At 44.7% G+C, this 25226-nt stretch overlaps 1 protein-coding gene and 1 non-coding gene across 2 annotated transcripts in view; both read right to left on the minus strand.

The window, feature by feature from the left end:
• LOC124779432 (transformation/transcription domain-associated protein) overlaps positions 1–25226 on the minus strand; it is a 453680-nt gene that overhangs the window by 416123 nt on the left and 12331 nt on the right. The gene's annotated exons all lie outside the window — the stretch shown is intronic.
• Trnat-cgu lies at positions 13672–13746 on the minus strand. The gene has a single exon. It is a non-coding gene; the product is annotated as a tRNA-Thr (tRNA).

A 25226-nucleotide genomic window follows, 5' to 3' on the forward strand; every position in this document is an offset into this window, starting at 1 on the left:
AGCATCTGAACGTGAATGGCATCTGGCCCCGGAGCAGAGGACCGGGACAGTGCAAGCGCACGTTCGAGTTCCCGCATAGTAAAGGGGCATTATAAGTTTCCAGATTCAGCGAGTGGAAGGAAGGTCGCCGAGCCTCTTCTGCCTCTTTCCTGGGAAGGAAGGCAGGGTGGTAATGGGCGGAGCTTGAAACCTCCGCGAAAAACCGGCCGAAGGCGTTGGAGACAGCCACAGGATCAACAAGGACCTCATTACCTGAGGTCAGGCCAGGTACCGAGGAGTGGGCCTTAATGCCCGACAGCCGGCGCAGGCTACCCCAGACGACAGAAGAGGGAGTAAAACTGTTAAAGGAGCTGGTGAAAGAGGCCCAACAAGCTTTTTTGCTGTCTTTGATGACTCTACGGCAATGCGCTCGGAGTCGTTTGTATCCAATACAATTCGCCAACGTAGGATGGCGGCGAAAGGTGCGTAAAGCACGTCGTCGAGCACAGATAGCGTCTCTACAAGCCTCATTCCACCAGAGGACGGAAACGCGACGTGAAGAAGAGGTAGTACGAGGAATGGAACGTTCGGCAGCATTGATGATAACAGCCGTGAGGTATTCGACCTGACTGTCACAACTGAGAAAATCGTGGTCCGGAAAGGTCGCCAGGGAGGAGTAAAGTCCCCAGTCAGCTTTCGGTATGTTCCAGCTCGAAGGACGTGGGGATGGGGTGTGGTGCAGGAGACGAACGACACAGGGGAAGTGGTCGCTCGAATAGGTGTCAGAAAGGACATACCACTCGAACCGATGGGCAAGAGTGGTAGAACAGATCGAGAGGTCCAAGTGTGAGTAGGTGTGAGTAGAGCCCGAGAGGAAAGTCGGGGCGCCAGTATTGAGACAGACAAGATTGAGATGGTTGAAGACATCCGCCAAGAGTGAGCCTCTTTGACAGGATGCAGGAGAGCCCCAAAGGGGATGATGGGCATTGAAGTCGCCAAACAATAAAAACGACGGAGGAAGCTGAACAATCAGGTGCATCAAGTCAGCCCGACTAACTGCGGATGACGATGGAGTGTAGATGGTACAAACTGAAAAAGTAAAAGCAGAAAGAGTAATACGGACAGCTATTGCTTGGAGTGGGGTGGTCAATGGGATGGGATGGTAATAGACATCGTCCTGAACGAGCAACATGACCCCACCATGAGCTGGGATACTGTCCACAGGGGTGAGGTCATACCGCTCTGAGGTATAGTGGGTAAAGGCAATACCGTCAGTCGGGCACAACTTGGTTTCCTGGAGACCAAGGACGAGCAGACAGTGCAGGCGGAGGAGCAGTTGTAATTCCTCCCGATTAGATCGAATACCTCTTATGTTCCAATGTAACAAGGCCATCGCTAGTCAAAAAAGAGGGGGAACGAGACGGGGAAGAGCTGGTCACCTCGACGGCTGCGGAGGGCCAGGTTTCCAGGGAACAACGCTACAACCGGCGGGAGGCGGATCCTGTTCCATCGAGTCGTCGCCAGCTGCGGCCGCTGTCCCGGGTTGTGTAGGAGGGGCAGCATCATTTGCCGACGAGAGGCCAGCTGAGCGCCTGGCAGCACAGCGTCCCGGCGAAACTGAGGACGGCCGGGAGCAGCGACTCACGGATGGAGCGTCAGACGAAACACGCCGGGGTGGAGAGGGGGATAGAGACTTCTTCTCGGAGGCCTTCTTGGAAGTCCGAGGAGGCACAGGGATGGTGGGCTGGACCCGAAGAAGGTCCTCACGCGCGGGGTCCGTTTTTGAACGCCGGACCTTGGAAGCTGGGGTCCGGAAAGTTTCCCCGATGGACGCCTGAGAAGAGGATCGCTTCTCAGGCGGGGGGGGGGGGGGGAGGAAGGGTGGCCCCTGGGGCAGAGGGGGTGGGGGCTGCGGGGGAGGATTTGGAAGGGAGGGATTTGGGAGGCGGAGGCGAGACCCCGGATGGGGGGAGGAGGTGGAGGGGGAACAGGATAGGGGTGAGGATACCGTGGAAGGAGTGGACACGACTGAGGCAAACGAAATGGTCAACGTCACGGGATGGAGGCAGTCATACTTCTTCCTGGCCTCAGAATAAGAGAGACGATCCAAAGTTTTGGGTTCTTGAATCTTCTTCTCCTTCTGATAAGCGGGGCAGTCTAAGGATCTAGGCGAGTGGATGCCAGGACAATTAACGCACCGAGGTGGTGGGGTGCATGTATGTTCCTCATGAAGAGGACATCCACAATCGCCACAAAGGGGCTCAGCCTCACACCGTGACGACAAGTGCCCAAAGCGCAAACACCGAAAACAGCGCATAGGAGGCGGGACATAAGGTCGCACGTCGCACCGGTAGCACATCACCTTTACCTTCTCCGGGAGAACGTCCCCCTCGAAGGCGAGGATAAAGGCCCTGGTGTCGATGCGACAGTCTTTGGGGCCGCGCTGGACTCGCTGGACGAAATGCACGCCTCGGCGCTCCAGGTTGGCCCTGAGCTCCTCATCAGATTGCAGCAGGAGGTCCCGATGAAAAATAACCCCCTGCGTCCTATTCAGTGACAGATGCGGGACAATGGACACTGGGATGTCCCCTAGTCGGTCGCACGCCTGGAGCGCCGCCGACTGTGTGGCGGAGGTGGTCTTTATAAGAACGGACCCCGAACGCATCTTACTGAGAGCCTCGATTTCCCCGAAGATGTCCTCGATGTGCTGAACAAAGAACATGGGCTTGGAGGTGGCGAACGTCCCCCCATCGGTTCGAGAACAGACCAAATAGCGGGGGAAGTACTTTGCCCCAAGCCGGCGGGCCTGTCCCTCCTCCCAGGGAGTGGCCAAGGGGGAAAGGGCAGGAGAACCAGAACCAGAGACAGTACCTTTCCTTTTGAAAGACTCGGCCACAGAGTGACCTGATACGTGTTGACGTTTCATCTGCGAAACGTCCGCCCCGATACCACCCACTCCGACCAGGGGCTCTTCCCACGGGCGCCACCCAGCCTCAGCAAGGGCCACCTGGCAGGATGACCATTGCCGGGAGTCCTGATGCCCCAAGGAGACGGGCATCTACTCCTTGGCCGACGTGGGGAGGGTGCAGCTCAGGTATCGGCAGTACGATCCCTGTGTTGTCAGGGGCTACAACCTAGAGGGTACATGACGACCCCACCACAACGGGCTGGCTACCGTGCTGGATTTCGGGTGCCATGGAAAGTCAATCATGATCGTAGGTGCAGATGGGGACGCACTATGGGCGTAACTTGTACAACCCATCAGGCGTTTAGGCCCAACTTGAGGAATAGTGGGTATGATGACAACGCCGTTACAATGCTGAGTGCCAAGGTCTTAGTGCACTGAGGACCAGTGGTACACCACGTAAGGCATCCTTCCCCAAAAGGCTCGTACTTCTGTAGAATTTTGAAAAATGGAGGTCAAACCCCAAGGGGGACCATCACATGGAAGGCCGAAACGGTTGAAACTCCTTTTAGTCGCCTCTTACGACAGGCAGGAATACCTCGGGCCTATTCTTACCCCGGACCCGCAGGGGGAGTTCTAGGGGACTGATGGTCTCAGCAGTTAAGTCTCATAGTGCTCAGAGCCATCTGAACCATTTCTGATGCAGTAAACAAAATACTACCTACCAGACGCAAGACGAACGTTGAGCCCCACGCGCTGTAGTCACGCACTTGGGCCCATATCAACACAGACGTGAATACTATTATCCATTTCATAATGATTCACCCCTGACTCTCAGCTCATCTTTTGGTCACATCGAATGAACGATGACGTGTTATACCCTGCCGGAATGGTGGAAATGTCTACTTTTATTTGGTGTATGAATATTACATTTTGGTTGAAAAGGGGGCGGCATACGCGCTAATATTTAAGAAAAAGTGTGATTTTTCGACCACTTCTTGGCAAGTGGCAAATTTGAGAAGTCATAGAAGTCGATCGCAATTAGGAGAAAAATTTCCTTTGCACAGTTTAGAGATACGACCATACTCAACTTCCAGACGTATCGTCGTTGCTTTTCAATTAGTCGTTTTGTCCTAATAATGATGGGCGTAGATTGTTGCAATTCGCCTAATAGTGACAGATATTAACAAGACGAAAAGTGTAAATGCAAGCTCTGTTGTTGCCTTTCACAGCTCTTACGTTTTTACGCACACAAATCTACATAAAGCGCTAATATCACATTTTTATTTACTTTTGCGTTTCTATGCGCCGCGTGCTCGTGAGTGTTGTGTTGCCGACACTCTGAAACAGCATTTCCACTTCATTGTTGCAGCATTGTCGCAGCTTCCCGTCAAGATGGGAAACAATCGTGCTCCCATTCGTCGTCGTGTATTCGTGAGAGACAATTCTCATAATACAATTAGTTGGCTTGTACTTGTGTGAAACCATGCATTATTTACGGAGTAGTGAAAAGTCTATGGTGATCAGTGGGAGTGTTTATTTTGAGACCGAAAAAGAACTGAGCGCGAGCAGTTCCGTATCACAGGCAGTAAGGAGTACCGTACTTCTAAATGTCTCGATATAAGTGAAAGTACAGTGAAATGTATAGAAACTACAAGTCTTCTGTCACCAAAAAGGAGTTCTGGCAGGCGACAGATGTTTGTAATGGACCAGTTTACACAGGCAGCCATAAGCCGAAAAATCCACGACTTCTATGTGGCAAAGCAGTTTCCAACAGTGGCAGCCGTGTTGGACAAGCTGAAGACTGAAGTGGAAGGTTTTCCCGATACGAGTGAAACAACACTTTGGAGTGATATTCGAAAACTGGGCTTCAGATGCTAAAAATTCAACCAAAAACCTGTGCTGATCGTAAATAACAAAGTAGCAGGAAAAAGAGATCGGTTCTTGCGGGAAATAAGACACTTCGGCAACACTGGATGGACTATTTACTACATTGATGAGAGCTGGTGTGGTGCAAATCATTCCAGAAAGTTTGGTTGGCAGGAACAAATTATGCCTTATGCATCAGAAAATGTATACAATTACCACAGAGGAAGCGTTCAAGAGTCGAAGCAGGAAAGGAGGAATTTAAACACCATCCGGTTGTAGAAAAAGGATTATAATGTGCCGCTGGGAACGAAGATGTGTTCGTGCAAAATGCTGGCTTATGTTTTATTCGGCAAAAATGAGGTGCACATTATAATTCTGAGATGAATGCCAGACATTACGAAGAGTGGTTTTGGAGCGTTGTTGAAAAATTACCAAACTGACTGCGATTGTTTTAGATCAGGCTCCATATCACACCATGATAAATCCAGTATCACAAAATCCATTACGAAATGGAGAAAGGATTTCATTATTGAATGGATCTAAGAAATAGTGTAGAGCTTCCATGTAATAGCACACCGTATCAGCAATTTACTAAAGCTGGCATACTGGAACACACGCGACCGCACTTCCAGAGCGCAGAAATACCTTTTGGAAAATGTACTGCGATCGGCGGGCAACGAAATAAAACTTTTGTGGTTGCCTGTAGCGCACTGTGCTCCACTACAGCCTCGCATGTACTGTAACGCAGCTACTACGGGTCATCGAGCAGATGCGCAAAACTATAGGCCTACATCTCTGACATCGATCTGTTGTAGAATTTTAGAACATGTTTTTTTGCTCGCGTATCATGTCATTTCTGGAAACCCAGAATCTACTCTGCAGGAATCAACATGGATCCCGGAAACAGCGACCGTGTGAGACCCAACTCGCTTTATTTGTTCATGAGACCCAGAAAATATTAGATACAGGCTCCCAGGTAGATGCCATTTTCCTTGACTTCCGGAAGGCGTTCGATACAGTTCCGTACTGTCGCCTGATAAACAAAGAAAGAGCCTACGGAATATCAAACCAGCTGTGTGGCTGGATTGAAGAGTTTTTAGCAAACAGAACATAGCATGTTTTCCTCAATGGAGAGACGTCTACAGACGTTAAATTAACCTCTGGCGTGCCACAGGGGAGTGTTATGGGACCGTTGATTTTCACAATATATATAAATCAGCTAGTAGACAGTGTCAGAAGTTCCATGCGGCTTTTCGCGGATGATGCTGTAGTATACAGAGAAGTATCCCGCCTGGTTGGCCGTGCGGTCTAACGCACGGCTTCCGGGCGGGAAGGAGCGCCTGGTCCCCGGCACGTATCGGCCCGGCGGATTTGTGTCGAGGTCCGATGAGCCGGCCAGTCTGTGGATTGTTTTTAGGCGGTTTTCCATCTGCCTCGGGAAATGCGGGCTGGTTCCCCTTATTCCGCCTCAAGCTACACTATGTCGGCGATTGCTGTGCAAATAAGTTCTCCATGTATGCATACACCACCATTACTCTACCACGCAAACAGAGGGGTTACACTCGTCTGGTGTGAGACGTTCCCTGGGGGGGTCCACCGGTGGCCAAACAGCACAATAACCCTGGGTTCGGTGTGGGGCGGCGGAGGGGTGAAGTGGGCTGCGGTAGTCGTCGTGGGGTTGCGGACCACTGCGGCTGCGGCGGGGACGGAGCCTCTCCGTAGTTTCTAGCTCCCCGGTTAACATAACATAACATACAGAGAAGTTGCAGCATTAGAAAATTGCGGCGAAATGCAGGAAGATCTGCAGCGGATAGGCACTTGGTGCAGAGAGTGGCAATTGACCTTTAATATAGACAAATGGAATGTATTGCGAATACATAGAAGGATCCTTTATTGTTTGATTATATGATAGCGGAACAACACTGGTAGCAGTTACTTCTGTAAAATATCTGGGAGTATGCGTACGGAACGATTTGAAGTGGAATGATCACATAAAATGAATTGTTGGTAAGGCGGGTGCCAGGTTGAGGTTCATTGGGAGAGTCCTTAGAAAATGTAGTCTATCAACAAAGGAGGTGGCTTACAAAACACTCGTTCGACCTATACTTGAGTATTGCTCATCAGTGTGGGATCCGTACCAGATCGGGTTGACAGAGGAGATAGAGAAGATCGAAAGAAGAGCGGCGCGTTTCGTCACAGTGTTATTCGGTAAGCGTGATGGCGTTATGGAGATGTTTAGCAAACTCAAGTGGCAGTCTCTGCAAGAGAGGCGCTCTGCATCGCGGTGTAGCTTGCTCGCCAGGTTTCGAGAGGGTGCGTTTCTGGATGAGATATCGAATATATTGCTTCCCCCTACTTATACCTCCCGAGGAGATCACGTATGTAAAATTAGAGAGATTCGAGCGCGCACGGAGGGCTTTCTGGCAGTCGTTCTTCCCGCGAACCAAGCGCGACTGGAACAGGAAAGGGAGGTAATGACAGTGGCACGTAAAGTGCCCTCCGCCACACACCGTTGGGTGGCTTGCAGAGTATAAATGTAGATGTAGACCAACACGTTTGTTTTACAAACTCTTAACTAACAAACACTCATTAGTAAAGACATACTATATAACAAAAAAACTTCAAGCTTAACACAACAGCGCATTCTCCGTCGCAACAGCTACAACGGCAGGCTCAATCGCAGCGCCTTGCGTTTGACATTACAGTAATGAAAGGAATAATCAGAATATAACGAAAAGCCGCCAGTAAATAGAACAAGAAAGTATCTTTAAACTGTGCACATGGAATTTTTTTCCTTATTGCCGTCTGATTTTTATGCGTCCTTAAAGTTGACACTTGCCGAAAAATGTTAGAAAACCATGGTTTCTCTTAAATATTACCGCGTATGTTGTCCTCATTTCAACTAAGATGTAATTCATACACTGAATAAAAGTAGAAATTTTCATGATTTCGGCAAGGCATAACATATCGATGTCTGTAATACAATGTGACCAGACTGTTAGCTCGAAGTCAGGAGTTTATCATCATGAAATGTACAGCAGGGGCTGGGATGATCAGGTGCGACAGACTATTACGATCAATCTCTGCATGTGCAGCGAGGTACGGCATCTGGTGACGTCCAATGTTCAACATTTGTCATCCACTTTTGGGGTATTTCCTGACATTTGCTGACATACGTGTCTCATATTAAATTACTTGTCTCAGCTTCAGCTAAGACGCTTCGGGAGTTCACCATGTTGTTCTATTCCGTCTTTTGTGACTGTAGTAAATACCCTACGACTATTTAACAGTATTAAATTAAAACGATTACTCCTTTTTGGTTCCTACTGCAGTTCTTGCGCTCTTACACCGATAGGGGCTCGATAAACTAATTTAATACTGTTTAAGTTATGTAAAACATGAAAACTCTTTACGATCCTGACACACAGATCTGTAAGACAAACCAAACTATTACAGTAACCACCGAATACTTTGAAATAGAGAGAGGCGCGTATGGTCTAATAACATGCTACAGTCGCAAATAACAAAGTATAGCCCATATTACTCGCGTATTTGTTCCTCGGGTAAAAAACATAAAAACGAAAAAGACAACATTGGTTTCAAATGTATTCAAACGATTTGTGTGTTATGATATCATGTGAAACACAACCCAGTAAATGTTTTATTTCTGTTTCATGCCGAATGCACGAGCAACGCAGCATTCCGACGGCAGTCGCTGCAGCAATCATATACACAGTGACGAAAGTCATGGGACACCTGCCTCCTAATAATGCTCTGGACCACCTTTTTGCCCGGGGTAGTGCAGCAATCCGACGTAGCAGAGACTTAACAAGTCGTTGGACGTCCCCTGCAGAAGTACTGAGCCACGCTGCCTCTACAGCTGCCCATAATTGCGAAAGTGGTGCCCGTGCAGGATTCTGTGCACGAACTAATCTCTCGATTATGTCCCATAAATGATTGATGGGATTCACGTCGGGCAATATGGGTGGCCGGGCAACGGCCTTGCCGCAGTGGATACACCGGTTCCCGTGAGATCACCGAAGTCTGCGCCACACTCGAACCATACCATCAGCTCTTACCAACTGAAATCGAGACTCATCTGACCTGTTGTCTATAGAGTCCAACCGATATGGTCACACGTCCAGGAGAGGCGCCGCAGGCGATGTCGTGCTGTTAGCAAAGGCACTCACGTCGGTCATCCGCTGCCAGTGCCCAATAATGCCAAATTTCGTCGCACTGTCCTAATGAATACATTTGCCGTACACTCCACATTTATTTCTGTGGTTATTTCACGCAGTGTTGCTTGTCTGTTAGCATTGCCACAGCCCTCGGTCGTTAATTGTCGGCCACTGCATTGTCCGTGGTGAGAGGTAACGCCTGAAATTTGGTATTCTTGGCACACACTTGACACTGTGGATCCCAGAATACTGGATTCCCTAACGATTTCCGAAATGGAAAGTCCCATGCGTCTAGCTCCAACTACCATTCCGCGTTCAAAGCCTGTTAATTTCCATATAACGGCCATAATCATGCTAGAAACCGTTTCACATGAATCACCAATGCACTGCCCTTTCATTACTTGTGTGTACAATAATACCGCCATCTGTATGTGAGCATGTTGATGCCCCACAACGCCGGCCGGTGTGGCCTTGCGGTTCTAGGCGCTTCAGTCTGGAACCGCGTGACCGCTACGGTCGCAGGTTCGAATCCTGCATCGGGTATGGATGTCTGTGATGTCCTTAAAGTTAGTTAGGTTTAAGTAGTTCTAAGTTCTAGGGGACTGATGACCACAGATGTTAAGTCCCATAGAGCTCAGAGCCATCTGGACCATTTTTTTGTTCCACAACTTTAGTCACTTCAGCGTATAATGTAAATAAGAGGACACGCCTGGGTAAAAAACGACGCCTGGCAAATCTAACAAAAAGTTGTGACGCTTTTCAATGAATAGTAATTCGCATATCACACAACACTCTCATTGTTGCATAGCCAAGCACTGTTGCCTGCAGCTGCCATGGAACTGTGGTCGTGTGAGCACTGTACATTTGTCGTGGAGAACATACTGTGTTGCAAACTAAAGCCACATTCGTCAAATCCACTACCTCTTCAAAGTGGGTCGATGAGGACGTGACCCACCCCATAACAAAATCTCGTTAGACGTGCAAAACTTCAAAGAACCAGATTCGTCAATAAAATGTCAGACAACAGGTCATCCATAGTCATTCGTATCTCCAGGAAACTTCGACCGAGTTTAGGTTCACTGGGAACACTGTAACATGACACATATGTATGCAGGTTATTCGACTGCTTGGAATTGATACGAGGTGAGGTCAATTTGTTTGTGAGACTGAGCATCGGCAGCCCCAGTGACGCAGAAGTGCCACGGTCGGTCCAGCCACAGCGACCGACGCTGGCGAGGCCAGGTGTGTGTCCAAAGCCTTGACAGGAAATGGGCAGACCCTTAGCTGGGAATCTGGACAGCAGTCGGTCGTTTAGAAGGAGAGGCTATGCACCAAACGTGGCGAAGTGTCAGAAAAGCTAAGGATGGCTTCTTACAGCTCTTTGAAAATCCATACTGTGCAGTGGTTAATAAATTGAGAGACTGGAGCCACCATACCATCAGGGGATGAATCGTACATTCCATCACCTTGCAAATACAGCTAGTGAGAAAAATGGGGCGACAACTAGAAGGAAGGTGTTTTACCCGGCTTCGGTATGGGAGTAGATAACATTCCATTAGAACTACTGATGGCCTTGGGAGAGCCAGTCATGACAAAACTCTACCATCTGGTGAGCAAGATGTATGAGACAGGCGAAATACCCACAAACTTCAAGAAGAATATAATAATTTCAATCCCAAAGAAAGCAGGTGTTGACAGATGTGAAAATTACCGAACTATCAGTTTAATAAGTCACAGCTGCAACATACTAACGCGAATTCTTTACAGACGAATGGAAAAACTGGTAGAAGCGGACCTCGGGGAAGATCAGTTTGGATTCCGTAGAAATGTTGGAACACGTGAGGCAATACTAACCTTACGACTTATCTTAGAAGAAACATTAAGGAAAGGCAAACCTACGTTTCTAGCATTTGTAGACTCAGAGAAAGCTTTTGACAATGTTGACTGGAATACTCTCTTTCAAATTCTAAAGGTGGCAGGGGTAAAATACAGGGAGCGAAAGGCTATTTACAATTTGTACAGAAACCAGATGGCAGTTATAAGGGTCGAGGGGCATGAAAGGGAAGCAGTGGTTCGGAAAGGAGTGAGACAGGGTTGTAGCCTCTCCCTGATGTTATTCAATCTGTATATTGAGCAAGCAGTAAAGGAAACAAAAGAAAAATTCGGAGTAGGTATTAAAATTCATGGAGAAGAAGTAAAAACTTTGAGGTTCGCCGATGACATTTTAATTCTGTCAGAGACAGCAAAGGACTTGGAAGAGCAGTTGAACGGAATGGACAGTGTCTTGAAAGGAGGATATAAGATGAACATCAACAAAAGCAAAACAAGGATAATGGAATGTAGTCAAATTAAATCGGGTGATGCTGAGGGGATTAGATTAGGAAATGAGACACTTAAAGTAGTAAAGGAGTTTTGCTATTTAGGGAGTAAAATAACTGATGATGGTCGAAGTAGAGAGGATATAAAATGTAGATTAGCAATGGCAAGGAAATCGTTTCTGAAGAAGAGAAATTTGTTAGCATCGAGTATAGATTTAAGTGTCAGGAAGTCGTTTCTGAAAGTATTTGTATGGAGTGTAGCCATGTATGGAAGTGAAACATGGACGATAACCAGTTTGGACAAGAAGAGAATAGAAGCTTTCGAAATGTGGTGCTACAGAAGAATGCTGAAGATAAGGTGGGTAGATCACGTAACTAATGAGGAGGTATTGAATAGGATTGGGGAGAAGAGAAGTTTGTGGCACAACTTGACTAGAAGAAGGGATCGGTTGGTACGACATGTTTTGAGGCATCAAGGGATCACAAATTTAGCATTGGAGGGCAGCGTGGAGGGTAAAAATTGTAGAGGGAGACCAAGAGCTCAATACACGAAGCAGATTCAGAAGGATGTAGGTTGCAATAGGTACTGGGAGATGAAGAAGCTTGCACAGGATAGAGTAGCATGGAGAGCTGCATCAAACCAGTCTCAGGACTGAAGACCACAACAACAACAACAACAACAACATGACAGTGGCTTCACGCCAGCGTCTGGAGGAAACGTGCCCTCTGACCAGAAACGATTGTACGTATGAAGGAGAAACTCCTTCCCCATAAGAGAAAGGTTCTGCAACATCTGAATGTGAACATCATCCGGCCCTGGTGAGGAGGACCGGTATGAAGTAAGAGTATGTTCTAGCTACCTCATACAAAAAGTGGCATTTTAGCACACACGATTCTGAGAAGGGTATCGTTCCAGCCTCCTCCACTCGTTTCCGATGGGGGAAGGCAGGGTGATAGTGGGTGGAGCTCGAAATCTTCGCAAAATAGCGGCACAAAGTGTTGGAGATAGCAATAGATGACATCACCTGCTACTGTCAGGCGGAAATTGGGAAATGGACCGTGGTCCCATAGAGCCGTCGGCGGTTGGCCCACACGACGGAAGAGGGAGTGGATCTGTTAAAAGAGCAAGTAAACGTAATCCAGCTAGCTTTTTTTTGCTATCCCGAAGAACGCGACGACACTGTGCACGCAATTGTTTATAACGAATGCAGTTTACCACCATAGGATGAAGGTTAAAAACGCGGAGAGCGCATTTCCGCGCGCGAATTGCGTGGCGGCACGCCTCAATCCACCAAGGGACCGGGACACGGCGCGGTAAACATTAAGTGCGAGGAATGGAACGTTCTGCGGCGGTAAGGACAACGTTTGTAAGGTATTCTACCTGGTCATCACAACTGGGGAAATGTTGTTCGTCGAAGGTCGCAAGGGGGGAGTAAAGCCTCCGCCATTTGGGTGTACACGTAGGTGGGATACGAGTCAGCAAACGGGAAACGATCGCTCGTGTACAAGTCAAAGAGAACGGACCACTCGACACGAAGAGAAAGCTGGGCAGTGCAGAACGAAAGGTTCAAATGGGAATAGGTGTGAGTGGAGTCTGGAAGGAATGTGGATGCTCCCTTGTAAAGGCAGATGAGGTTAAGTTGATTGAGAAGGTCAGCTAAGAAGGGCATCTCTTGGGCAGGTTCTGGGACAACCCAACAGGGGACGGTGCGCATTGGTCACCGAGCAGCAGAAAGGGGTGAGGGAGTTGCCCAATAAGCTGGAGGAAGTCTGCCCTGTGCTACCGAATGACGAAGGGAGGAAGGAAAACGCGGACTGCAACAGCTTGAAGCCAGGTAGTCAGGTAGATGGACTGACTATGAACTCATCCCGGATGAGTAGCATGAGAGGGAATGCCTTCCTCTGGGGAGAAGGTCAAAGCGGAGCAGAAAGAAATGAAAGAGCTCGAAGTGGTCCTGAGGACGCAATTTTGTTTCGGGGAGGCAGAGACCAAGCGGACGCTGTGATTCCAAGAGCAGCTGTAAGTTTTTGTTGGATCGAAGACGCCAACTGCGGGGAGGGGGGGGGGGACAAACTGGTTGCCTAATTAAAAAAATATCAATATAGCGGCTACTAGTGTAGTATTATTACATTTTATTGTAAGATGTGTCGCCTCAGTGAGAACTGTACCTAAGACAAATACTTCACGATAAATTACACTTTCGCTTCTAAAAAGAACAGGCCGTGGTCCCAGACTATCCAAAACATTTTCATAACAAATGCTTGAAGTTTATATGGGTATGGTGTCTGTTCTTTCGCACATGTCCGAAAGAACAGACACCATTGATGACCTGCAACGATCTAGAACGAAACTGGAATTGTATTTATATCTTCAGCTGCTAAAGGTCGTTGATATATATCAACGGGCACAGGTGAAAATGTGCGCCCCGACCGGGACTCGAACCCGGGATCTCCTGCTTACGTGGCAGACGCTCTATCCATCTGAGCCACCGAGGGCATGGACGATAGCACGACTGCAGGGAATATCTCGCGCACGCCTTCCGCGAGACCCACATTCTATCCGAAAGAACAGACTCCATATCCATGTAAGTATATAGTTCTGGCAACACCTCCTCCTCCTGTGCGGATGCACACATATTCCCAGAACTCTTACGCGACTTGGTAAGAATGTCTTCCACGAGTAAAGAGTGTGTTGAGGTGGGACACTGCGAATGTAGTGTGTGGATATACAAAGTGAGAATGTGGGTCTCGCGGAAGGCGTGCGCGAGATAGTCCCTGCAGTCGCGTTATCCTCTGTGTCCTCGGTGGCTCAGGTGGATAGAGCATCTGCCATGTAAGCAGGAGATCGCGGGTTCGAGTCCCGGTCGGGACGCACATTTTCACCTGTGCCCGTTGATATATATCAACGCCCGTTAACAGCTGAAGATATAAATACAATTCCAATGCTTGAAGTGGTGGGTGCAATAATTTGCAAAGATGTGAAATGGAATGATCACGTAGGCTCAACCACAGGTAGGGCGGGTGGCAGATTTCAATTCACTGGCAGGACACTGCGAAAATGAAGTCGGTCTATAAAGCGGACTGCTTACAAATCCACACTTTTCATAAGACATCCACAACTTATTTTTTGTCAATGATACAATCATCTACAGTTGTAAAAATTATTTATTGCTAAGAATGGAAACACTACCCTGTTTCAAGACATGCGTAACCACGTAGTGCATCCCTTTTTATAAATAAATAAATAATTGTTACAAACGTAGCGCATTTTATCACTGATAGTGCTTACAAATCACTTGTGTGTCCCATCTCAGAATATTGCTCAATTGTATGGGGTCCATAAGAAATAGGATTAATAGCGGTTTTACAAAGAAGAGCGGCATGAATGTCGCAGGTTCATCTGATGGGAGAGTGCCATGAAAATGTAGAAAAACCTGCATTGGCAGACTCCTGAAACAGACGGAAGCTACCCCATGAGAGCGTACTTACAGAGCTTCAAGAACCAGTATTATGGAGAGGTTCACGAGATATTCTTTCGGCCCCTACATGTCGCTCGGGTAGGAACCTTGAAAACAAAATTAGGACTAATTAGAACCCGCACATACGCATTTAGGAAGTCATTCTTTTCTCGTTCCATACGCAACAGTAACGGGTAGAAACCCAACACATGTGGTAGCATGATTAGCATGCACTTCACAGAGATTTGTAGATTATGTACATGTATGTAAACGACTGGTGCTTTGGTTGTCATAATGAGCGACGAAGCTTCATTTCTATGTTTATATCGATGATCTTAACCTGCGCTGTTGGTCAGACAGAAATCCTGAAGTGGTGCCCGAGCGTCCCCTGCGCAGTAGCAGGGTGACAGTGTAGTGTGGAGTTACGAATATGTGTGTACTTGGGGGAGGGGGAAGAACTTCCTTGAGAGGTACTATAGACAAAAAGTTAACGGTGACTGCGCAGCGCTGCCTGTCAACGCTTCAAAAACTTCAGAAGACAACTGACACCGAATGAGATTCACTCGAGATCGGCCAACTGCCGACATAGTTACCATTGTTATGAATGCTTCGAAAGTTACATTTCCTGGTTGCCTAATTTATTGCAGCTGTGACATTACCTGGCCAGAGTTAGTAAAGATTCCGGGCTATTATGTCGTGGTCGAATGGATTTCACACTTAAACCCAACGTTTCGACCCCATCTGTCGAGGACATTTTCAAAGGGGATTGTAACTTCTGCGAGTGTCGGATTCACACCCTGGCTCACTACTGACTGCAGCAAAATTTCGTTTACGGGTGCTTCCGCGCAGTGGCGTGACGTCACATGTGTCGAATACCTGAGCACAATTGGCCGTTGTCGATTGCCGTCCTCTGTTGTTGCTATAACCCGATAGTAGAAGACTTACATCATCATCTCCAGCACCGTAATCCTGCATTTTTAGTATGTTGCTCATGAGCCCCATCCCTTACCACTATGCAAAGTTTTGCAACTACAAGAACCTTTTTCGAACTATGAACGTCTGGTTCTTTTCATATTCTATTCAGCGTCCATGATCGGTAATTAAAAACTATTTTATAATTACGTAAATTATATAAAAATTACGTGGTATGTAATACACAAATCTTTTCATGTAACAAAATGGCATATCAGTTTACTTCACTACTTCGTAAAAAGGCAAGACATTTTGTTATTAGACATGTAAAGGAAGTCGGCACGGCACACATGAATGGCCATTTTCCGTCTTTTTTTTATCCAAGGTAAAAGAGCACGTTCATTGTTATGGTAGGCAGACCGACTCACAACCGAATGAAGCCTGCGCTCCATAATCAAGTGTCTGGTGTCCCATTTTGTAAAGAGAGTGTGATAACTTCTACAATATTATTTCAGTGGTATAGGGTGGCACACGAAATATTGCCCCCGAGTACTAGACTGCTCACTGTTGCCCACCGATCGTCATCTGTTGTATTGAAGTTGTTGTTTGCATTAGCTTATATGTTTCCAGAATGAGATTTTCAGTCTGCAGCGGAGTGTGCGCTGATATGAAACTTCCTGGCAGATTATAACTGTGTGCCGGACCGAGACTCGAACTCGGGACCTTTGCCTTTCGCGGGCAAGTGCTCTACCAACTGAGCTACCCAAGCACGACTCACGCCCCGTCCTCACAGCTTCAATTCTGCCAGTGTGTCGTCTCCTACCTTCCAAATCTCATTCTGGAAACATCCCCCAGGCTGTGGCTAAGCCATGTCTCCGCAATATACTTTCTTTCAGGAGTGCTAGTTCTGCAAGGTTCGCAGGAGAGCTTCTGTAAAGTTTGGAAGGCACACAGTTTTAATCTACCAGGAAGTTTCAGCTTATATGCTATTTCTTCACTGCCTAATTATTATGTGTTTATCTATTCTGCACGTAGCGGTCAACAAATCGTGCGTAATTGGCGAACAGTCAGCACTCGTGGCTGGTTTTTCTTGCGCCACTTTATATTATTTCACTGCGATCAGCTACACAACGCTACAGTTGGCCAAACGAGAGGTTTTGCAGAATCACGAAAATTACAACTGTGTGAGAATGATGTTATGAATAAAAACTGTGTACTCCAGGGGCGAGTCAAGTGCCCCCTCTTGGCACCTTCCATCTTCAGTCCGTTTTTCGTAAGAGCCATATACCAAGCACAAATGAAAGGTGAATGAGTAAAAATGAACGGCTCCCAAAAAAAAGCGATGACCAGTGAACTAGTTCCCAAGAATGAACGAGTTTGCCCATCTCTACGTAGCATTGATTATCCGAAACAATTGGAACGGAGTGTTCGAATAACTGAGTTGTCGGACAGCTGATTATTACTTGTAGTCCTGGTCTTCAGTGCGGAGACTGGTTTGATGTAGCTTTTCACGCCACTCCATCGTGTACAGGTATCTTCTTTTTGGAATAACTATACCAACTCACATCTATTCAATCAAACCTTCTTACTGCACTCGTCGCTTGGTCTCCTGCACTTTTACCCCCCGACAAGCACACAAACTTTGCTGCCCCGCACAAACACACAAACTTTGCTGCAATACTAAACTGATGATTCCTTGACGTCTCAGAACGTATCCTATCAACCGATCCCCTCATTTTGTCAAGTTATGCCAAAAATTTCTTTTCCCCTTAATTATATTCAGTACCTCCTCATTAGTTACGCGACATATCTATCTAATCTTCAGCATCCTTCTGTAGCACCACATTTCAAAAGCTTCAATTCTCTTCTTGTTCTGAACTGCTTACTGTCCACGTTTCGCTTTCATACGAAGCTGCATTCCAAACAAATGCCTTCAGAAAAGCCTTCCTAACGCTTAAGTCTATATTTGATGCTACATTTATCTTCTTCGGAGACTGGCGCTTTTCTTACCACTGCCAGTCTAAATTTTATACCAAGTCTGCCTCGATTATCAACAGTTATTTCACTGCCCAAGTAGCAAAACTCATCTACTACTTTTAGTGTCTCGTTTCCTAATCTAATATCCTAAGCACCACCTGACTCAATAAGACTACATTCCATTACCCTTGTTTTGGTTTTGTTAATGTTCATCTTATATCCTCCTTTCAAGACACTGTCCACTCCGTTCAACTGTGCTTGCAAATCCTTCGCTGTCTCTGACCAGTGCAATGTCACTGGCAAATCACACGCTTATTTTTATTTCTTCTCACTGAACTTTAATTCCTCCTCTAATTTTTTCTTTGGCTCGCTTAATACTTGATCGATGTATACGTCGAATGATACTGGGGTACACTACAACAGTGTCTCATTCCCTCCTCCACAACTATTTCTCTATCATGCCCCTCGACTCATAACTGCTGTCTGATTTCTGCATAAGTTGTACATAATCTTTAACTCCGTGTCTTTTACTCCTGCTGTCTTTAGAAATTCAAAGAATGTATTCCAGTTAACATTTTCAAAAGCTTTATCTACGTCTACAAAAGCTATAGACTAAGGTTTATCTTTATATAACCTATCTTCTAAGATAAGCCGTAGGGTCGTGCGTTCCAACATTTCTCTAAAACTCAAACTTCCTCGAGGTTGGCTTCCACCTGTTCTTCCTTTCTTGTAAATAATTCGTCTCGGTATTTTGCAACCATGACTTATTAAACAGATAGTTCAGTAATATTCATAACTGCCGGAATCTGCTTTCTTTGGAATTAGAGTAATTACATCCTAAGTGCGTACTTACGGAATATCGTCTCAGTTATGTGACTGGATACGTGATTTCCTATCAGAGAGGTCACAGTTCACAGTATCTGACAAAGTTATCGACTAAAACAGAAAAGATTTCTGACGTTCCCCAAGTTAGTGTTATAGGCCCTCTGCTGTTCCTTATCCAACTAAACGATTTAGGAGATAATCTGAAAAGCCGTCTTAGGTTGTTTGCAGAGGATGCTGACGTTTATCGTCTAGTAAAGTCATCAAACGGTCAAAACAAATCGCAAAACTATTTTAAGAGATATCTGTATGGAGCGAAAATTGGCAATTGACCCTTAATAATGAAAAGTGTGAGGTCATCGACATGAATGCTAAAATGAATTCGTTAACTTCGATTAAGCGATAAATAAGTCAAATCTAATGGCCGTAAATTCAACTAAATACCTAGGAATTACAATTATGGGCAACTTAAATTGGAAATAACATATAGAAAATGTTGTGAGGAAGGCAAACCAAAGACTGCGTTTTACTGGCGGAACACGTAGAAAATGTAAGAGTCCACTTAAAGAGACAGCCTGCACTACCCTTGTCCGACCTCTTTTAGAGTACTGCTGCGCAGTCTGGGGTTCGTACCAGATTAACGGGGTACATCGAGAAAGTTCAAAGAAGAGTAGCACGTTTTGTTTTATCGCGGAATAGAGGAGAGAGTGTCACGGACACGATACAGAATTTGGGGTGAATATCATTAAAACAAAGCCGTTTTTCGCTGCGACAGGATCTTCTCATGAAATTTCAATCACCAACTATCTCCTCCGAGCGCGAAAATATTTTGCTGGCGCCGGCCTACGTAGCGAAAAACGATCATCATAATAAAATAAGGGAAATCAGAGCTCGCTCGGAAAGATATATATGTTCGTTTTTTCCGCGCGGTTCGAGATTGGAATAATAGAGAATAATTGAGAAGGTGATTTGATGAACCCTCTGCGAGGCACATAAGTGTGATTTGCAGAGTATCCATGTAGATTTAGATAAGGGCATTTCCCGTCTCTCACATCTTGCACGCAGACGGAAAGTTTTGTTATGACTGGCTTTCCTACGGGATGCAGCTGTTCTGAGGGAATGTCGTTTACAGCCGGGGCTTTGTTTTGTATTAGGTCTTCCAGTGCTCTGTCAAATTCTTCTCGCAGTAACGTACCTACCATATCATCTTCATCTACTTCCTCTTCTCTTTTTGCCTTCAAGTTCGTTTGCCTTGTATAGCTCCTCTAACGCCTCCTAAATTTTCCTTTATGCTGTATCTGTCTTTCCACCAGGTATGCTTTTATAGACTTACACTTGTTCTCTAGCCACTCATGCTTAGCCATATTTCATTTTTTAGACTTTTGTATTCCTTTCGCCTGCTTCATTTTCTGCATTTTTGTTTTTTCGTCTTTCATCGATTAAATTCTATATCTCTTGTGATATCTAAGGATCTCTACTAGTCCTTGTCTGTTTACCTATTTGATACTCTGCTGCCTTCACTATTTCATCTCTCTTGGTCTTCTACTGCATTCTTTTCCCTCATTTCACTTAATCATTGCTTCACACTATCTTTGAAACTCTCGATGATGTTTAGTTTGTGGGGCGTTCAACTGCGCGGTCATCATCGCCGTTACAAACTCCCAATGTTTACACAGTCCAATATTTATACAATCTAATCTAGCCACTATCACGAATGATGATGAAAAGATGTGGACAACACAAACACCCAGTCCCCGGGCAGAAAAAATCCCCAACCCGGCCGGGATTTGAAACTCTCGAAATCTTTGGTTCTTTTGACTTATCCATGCCCAATTTCCTTAATTTTTCCCATTTTCAAATTTTCCAGCTTTAATCTACAGCATGTTGTTGTGGTCTTCAGTCCTGAGACTGGTTTGATGCAGCTCTCCATGCTACTCTATCCTGTGCAACCTTCATCTCCCAGTACCTACTGCAACCTACATCCTTCTGAATCTGCTTAGTGTATTCATCTCTTGGTCTCCCTCTACGATTTTTACCCTCCACGCTGCCCTCCAATGCTAAATTTGTGATCCCTTGATGCCTTAAAACATGTCCTACCAACCGATCCCTTCTTCTAGTCAAGTTGTGCCACAAACTTCTCTTCTCCCCAATCCTGTTCAATACCTCATCATTAGTTACGTGATCTACCCACCTTATCTTCAGCATTCTTTTGTAGCACCACATTTCGAAAGCTTCTATTCTCTTCTTGTCCAAACTAGTTATCGTCCATGTTTCACTTCCATACATGGCTACACTCCATACAAATACTTTCAGAAACGACCTCCTGACACTTAAATCTATACTCGATGTTAACAAATTTCTCTTCTTCAGAAACGCTTTCCTTGGCATTGCCAGTCTACATTTTATACCCTCTCTACTTCGACCATCATCAGTTATTTTACTCCCCAAATAGCAAAACTCCTTTACTACTTTAAGTGTCTCATTTCCTAATCTAATTCCCTCAGCATCACTTTGCTCAATATACAGATTGAATAACATCGGGGAGAGGCTACAACCCTGTCTCACTCCTTTCCCAACCACTGCTTCCCTTTCATGCCCCTCGACTCTTATAACTGCCATCTGGTTTCTGTACAAATTGTAAATAGCCTTTCGTTCCCTGTATTTTATGTAGGTTTGCCTTTTCTTAATCTTTCTTCTAAGATAAGTCGTAAGGTTAGTATTGCCTCACGTGTTCCAACATTTCTACGGAATCCAAACTGATCTTCCCCGAGGTCCGCTTCTACCAGTTTTTCCATTCGTCTGTAAAGAATTCGCGTTAGTATTTTGCAGCTGTGACTTATTAAACTGATAGTTCGGTAATTTTCACATCTGTCAACACCTGCTTTCTTTGGGTTTGGAATTATTATATTCTTCTTGAAGTCTGAGGGTATTTCGCCTGATACATCTTGCTCACCAGATGGTTGAGTTTTGTCATGACTGGCTCTCCCAAGGCCATCAGTAGTTCTAATTGAATGTTGTCTACTCCCGAGGCCTTGTTTCGACTCAGGTCTTTCAATGCTCTGTCAAACTCTTCACGCAGTATCTTATCTCCCATTTCGTCTTCATCTACATCCTCTTCCATTTCCATAATATTGTCCTCAAGTGCATCGCCCTTGTATAAACCCTCTATATACTCCTTCCACCTTTCTGCCTTCCCTTCTTTGCTTAGAACAGGGTTGCCATCTGAGCTCTTGATATTCATACAAGTGGTTCTCTTCTCTTCAAAGGTCTCTTTAATTTTCCTGTAGGCAGTATCTATCTTACCCCTAGTGAGACAGGCTTCTATATCCTTACATTTGTCCTCCAGCCATCCCTGCTTAGCCATTTTGCACTTCCTGTCGATCTCATTTTTGAGACGTTTGTATTCCTTTTTGCCTGCTTCATTTACTGCATTTTTATATTTTGTCCTTTCATCAATTAAATTCAATATTTCTTCTGTTACCCAAGGATTTCTATTAGCCCTCGTCTTTTTACCTACTTTATCTACAGCATATAACCAATAAATTTTGCTCAGAGTCTACTTCCGTCATTAGAAAAGTTTTTCAGTTTAAAAATCATGTTTATAAATCTGTGCCTTACAATTTTGAAAGTTATCTGGGCTTGTGTAGTAGTGGTGTGATACAGCTCGAGTTGTCAGGGAACTCGTCCGATTCGCTCACACTCTACGGGTCCAGTCTGTGCCCAAATGTATCTCTTTTTAAGACTCTGATATGAATAATCCTGGTTCTGTTTAGGTCTCATAGCGAGACATTTTAAGGAAGTATAATACCTTTCGAATTCACACTTCATAACTACGATCGCATAATCAGACTACGATATTCTATACTCGACAGCCCATCTTACGATGTACGCTGGAAGGTATTTGGTGTACCGAACTCACTTCCCCGTTTCCTGCTTCACTCGCGAACGGTGCACGGGAAGAACGACTGTTAGTGATCCAATGGGTATTCCGCTGATTAGAGTCCCTAACCAGCATTCCATACGAGCAAACGAATAGCGACTTTGCCCGACGTTGCTTTCACCTTAGGTAACTGGGCTATGCACGGCTGTGTTTAAAAAGAATAGATCGATAATGTCGCAGAGTCGAGCTGCAAATCTACTTTCATGCTGCTCACTTGCTGAAAAAACCTGTCACTCTGATCCTGCAGCCCAATAGTCTATGCATTTGTTTGAGAAGTCCAATAATATGCTATTTCCGGTTCAAGTATTCATCATTATGCACACACAAAAATTTGGAGCATGGCTATTTGTTGTGAGTAGAACTGAATGTCGTGTTTTTTCTTTTTTCTTAAAACTTAGGAAGAGCCCATTTTCAAATAACCATTTAATTCTTTGGAAAATATCACTTACCAACTCTTCTGTTGCTTTCTATCTAATGGTATTTGTTATAAAACTAGTAGTATCTGCAAAAAGTACAAATTTTGCTTCCTGAATGTTAAGTGGGTCCCCATTTATGTGTCTTCCCAGGTCACTAAAATGTTCTGCCTTTCCAACACTGTCTGAATTATTCAGCACAACCTTTCTGTTTGTCTGATACAAACTAGCTGTGTGTAAAGACATTAATCCCGTAGAACTTAAGATTTTCTAAAGGAGTATCACGATCCACACAAACACCTCGGAAAGATCACAAAAAATACCAACAGATGATACAATATTGTTTAAGGCTTGTACTATTTGATTAATGAATGTATAAATGGCCTTCTTGGAATTTAAACTGTGTCATGCTAAGTAAATTGTTTCCACTTAAGTGTGCGACTACTCTTGAGTACACTACTTTTTCATTTATTCTGGAAAAAGATGTCAGTAAGGAAACTAGACGACAGCTGTTTAAGTCTGTCTCGACACCTCTCTTACAAATTGGTTTAATAATTAAATATTTTTACCTGTCTGGAAGCTTCTCTTTGCCAGTGATGCATTGCTTATGTCACTAAGGACATTATTTATTAAGTTGTAACAACCTTTCAAAATTCTGTTTGAAATTTCATCAACCCCGTAAGACCTATTGTTTCTTGGAATTTTTATAACTGCATTAATTTCAATAAAGAATGTTGATGCTACTTCTAATGCCTTAAAAATCTTGTGGGATGACACTTTTAGTATATTCTCTTGCTTCTTCAACTGAACAATTTAATCCTATACTTGCTGCTACGTTTCGAAAGTGCCTGTTAGAAGTACTTGCAACTTGTGAATTATCTGTCACAACACTGTCATTTAGTTTAATTGTTACAGAATCTTGTACACTGGCTGGCTGTTCTGCCTCCCATTTGACAATGTCCCATACAGTTTTACTCTTATTATCTGCATTATTTCTGACACGACATGCACACTTCTGGACATTGTAATGGCTTTCCTTAAAATACTACAGTATTTTTTGAGGTCTTCTGGATAATTTTTTAGGAACGCAACTTTCAAATACTGACACAAATTTACTATCGAATAAATTGAATTTGACATTAGCATATTTTTCTACATAACTATAACTCATCTCATACCACACAGTTTAGCTTACTTTCAAGAGATTGTATCCAGTTCTCATTAAACTAAGCCTCACTGTTTTGTGCGAACCTGCCTCAGGGTTGTAAAGTTCCATTATTTCCATTAATTGTGAATCACGATCTGATAGTCCAGTAGCAACTGGGTACACATTGTTTCAGTATGACACCTACAATCTATCCCAGCAGGATTGAATATCGCAGTGTAGCGCACACAGGTCTGCCTTCTTAAAGAACTCAACATACAACGTCCTCAGTCATTCCCTTGTGAGTGCCATCTCCAATTGACTCCAACCGTGTTCTATCACTGACTAATTCTTACGTCCACACCAAAAATACATCAATCTTAGTACTACAGACTTGATTGTGACTCAACTTGACCATTTTCCACACTAAACTAATCTATTTCAACAATATTTAAATAAAGCCATGTTATACTTCAGTCACACCAATGCCTTTTTCAATACATAACAGTTTGTTCATAAATAAATAAGCTAGTATTCTTGTGTAAGCGCACTCATATTCAGTGACTACAGATAGACGTTAAATACTGTTTAAACTATTATTTATGCCTGCTTGGCAGAAGCGTCTTTTGGTCCTCTTTTTAATAGTGGTGTCAGCTAACATGTTCTGTTGACCACTTCTTAAATTTCTGTGGTTCTATATTACTGACCATAATTATATTTAAATTAAGTTATTGGCAAAAATAGTAAAATATTTCTTAAATATATATGAATGTGTGGTGTCTGTTCTTTTGGACATGTCTAAAAGAACAGACACTACACTTTCATATAATTGATTTGCCTAGATGGGTAATGGATCCAATGTGAATGGAAAAGTTCATCCGACCTCCTATGGGAAACACAAAGTAGTGAGCGTGAAGAAAATGGATGCGGACTGCGTATAGGTAACACTCGGTGGGAACGTGGTTGGCTGTGAGGTATGCCGAGACAGCCTGCGCAGTTGCGATAACACTGTGTCCCCGATGGCACAGTGGTTAATGCACCTGCCTAGTAAGCAGGAGACTCAGGGTTTGAATCCCAGTCCGTTACACATTTTCACTCGTTGCCACTGACTCCTCGTAACGTCCTGATGCAACTGACATCACTAATCCCTTGCCTTCCCTTTCTCCACCCCTGTACCATCAATTTACATATAATACCTTAAATAATTACACAAGTATGACACAATATGTGGTATTCATTGTGCATTCAGTTGCTTTGTCATCATGGAGAATACAATGTTCTGAAAAACATCTGCATAATGGAAATAATATA

Source organism: Schistocerca piceifrons, chromosome 1 (genome assembly GCF_021461385.2).
Source record: "Schistocerca piceifrons isolate TAMUIC-IGC-003096 chromosome 1, iqSchPice1.1, whole genome shotgun sequence".
Taxonomy (NCBI): Eukaryota; Metazoa; Arthropoda; class Insecta; order Orthoptera; family Acrididae; genus Schistocerca; species Schistocerca piceifrons.